The following is a 2,310-nucleotide window of genomic DNA, read 5'->3' on the forward strand; positions in this document are numbered from 1 at the left end:
TTGCACCAGGTAGCATAGGAGCATAGGAGCCAGTCTCCTAATTTCTCTATACTATGAAAAGAAAAAAAAAGAGTCACCTGATCTCACTGTTCCAGAGAGAATCTTTGCCAGTCTCCAGATCTCACCAGTAGGATGGAGCTATCCTCTAATTTCACTCCACAAGAAAGACAGGAGCCAGCCCCACGCGCCTGCGCCAAGGCTAGTTTCTTGATGCATTTTTAGATGCAGGAGAGTGAAAATATTGTGAGAACTAGAGAAACCCGATTTTTTTTCCTGCTGAGACATAAACCTAAACCTGCAAATAGATGAAGAAATCAGTTAAAACGTCTTTAAGGGCTGTCTAAAATGTTTCAGAATGATTAACAAAACAAACTGAGAGAAAATTGTCATGTAATCAAACAGTTTCGACAATATTACAAGAATTGTTTTTCACCTCCAAGCTCCTGGCTGTTCCAGAATAAGAAGAGGTAAAGACAAAAGTGTTTCCTGTCTAACAAAGGTGGCGGCTGCAGTCCGCTCCTGTTCCCTTTCTTAAGTTTCTTACATTACTCCTTTTTTCCCCTTTATACACCCGCACCTCACTGCCCTGCTACCGAGTGGCGGTCACCTGCAGGGGACATGATGCTCCTTGACTGTTCTATTCAATATCCTTCCCTGGGTCCTGACCACAAATTTCCAGTTCTCTTTTTTTCTGGGAACTTGGGCGCTAATGTGCAGTTAGCTAAGAAGGAAGGGAAAGCCGAAGAGAACAACTCCCTTACAGTGATTCCATTCGTTTCTGACACACTGCAGCATCGAGGGTGACGCTATGACTCACGTCTACAGCAGGGGCTACTCACTGGAAAATGGTCATGACAGAGCAGAGGCGCAACTAAAGCCAAATTTCTAGGGGGCTACTAAAAATTTCGGGGGGGGGTTAATTTTTTCAGTAATAGTCAGAGTGGAGATTCAGGGGCTCTAAGAAGGGGTGAATAAACAACAAAGCCTCATTAGCAAGTAAATGGTATTTTCAAAACCTGTGAAGTACTCGGGTGCGGCTGTGTGTGTGCCCAGGAAGTGTCTCTGCCCGGGCGCCACACATGCCGGGACAGGAGGAGGGGTGCTGAAGCCCTTTGAGACCAATGGGCTTTGCGAGCGTGTGATAGAGTGCCCGTGGCAAGCTCATGTAACCGTTCTGCCCAAAACTGGACAGGCCCAAGTGAGTACTGGTACTTTCCTCAGGCCTGGAGAAGTACAGGTACTCACAAGGGAAAAAAAATAAAAGTGCCGGTACTCAGTACCTGTGAGCACTGGCCCATTTAAAGCACTGATAGTACTCAAATACGGAATGTCTGTCAATGAGAGACGCACTATAAACTGCACCCTATCTTTCTTTTGTCAGTTTAACGCCAAACTAAATACGTTAGTTAACATCTCTGTTTTTTTAAATCTCTTTTCGTACACACAGAATCCTATAAACTGCTTTCGCTCAGAAAAGGATCACAGAGCATTAGATTAACGGCCCTCGTCCGATGCCCTTTCAGCCAGCACCACAGCACCACTTCTTTTTGTGATTTAACCCCTTGGCCGTGGTGGTAATTCCGCCGCGGCGCTAGGGGGAGGGTGGGCCGCGCAGCGCCACCATGCTCATGACGGAACCCCTCCGTCACGAGCCGCGGTGGCGCTGTGCTTGTGATGAAATGGTTCCGTCACGGCCCCGCCCGCTCATTAGAACGCGTCGCGCAGGAGTGAAATCAGCGCTGCGCAGGCGCGGCGGCCGGGCCGTGACGGAACCATCTTGTCACCAGCACAGCCCCACCGTGGCTCGTGACGGAATGGTTCCATCACGAGCACACAAGGGGTTAAAAGATCCAAAGCTTAATGTTTTTCTGATCATTTTCATGACGCTCATTACCACCCCAAACCAAAAATCGTCTGTTGTGCTCACTTCAACAGCTCATTTAGTTGTCATCAGAGAACAGGGTATTAATACACCTATTATTGTACACTTGCAATTATCCTGGTATTTTATGCCGCAACATTGCACATATTGACCCTTTATGTAGTGCTTAGTACGCAGATCTTTTGATCTTAGGACACTCTGCACCCTAGGTGTGGGTAACTCCCGGATTTGGGGCTGATTTAAGAAATAATTCTCATATGTTGATGGCACGTACAGTGTCCCATGGCTTAAGGACACTGGTGCTCTGCAAGAGAGAGTCCAGCCATGACACTGGACTCTACACCTGGACTGGAGGTGAGGGGCGGAGCAAGGCATTCCAGTGAGGGAGAGTACCTAGACGCATGGATGGAGACCATCTCCCTCAATAG

This window comes from Lissotriton helveticus, chromosome 4_1 (genome assembly GCF_964261635.1).
Source record: "Lissotriton helveticus chromosome 4_1, aLisHel1.1, whole genome shotgun sequence".
NCBI classification, from domain to species: Eukaryota; Metazoa; Chordata; class Amphibia; order Caudata; family Salamandridae; genus Lissotriton; species Lissotriton helveticus.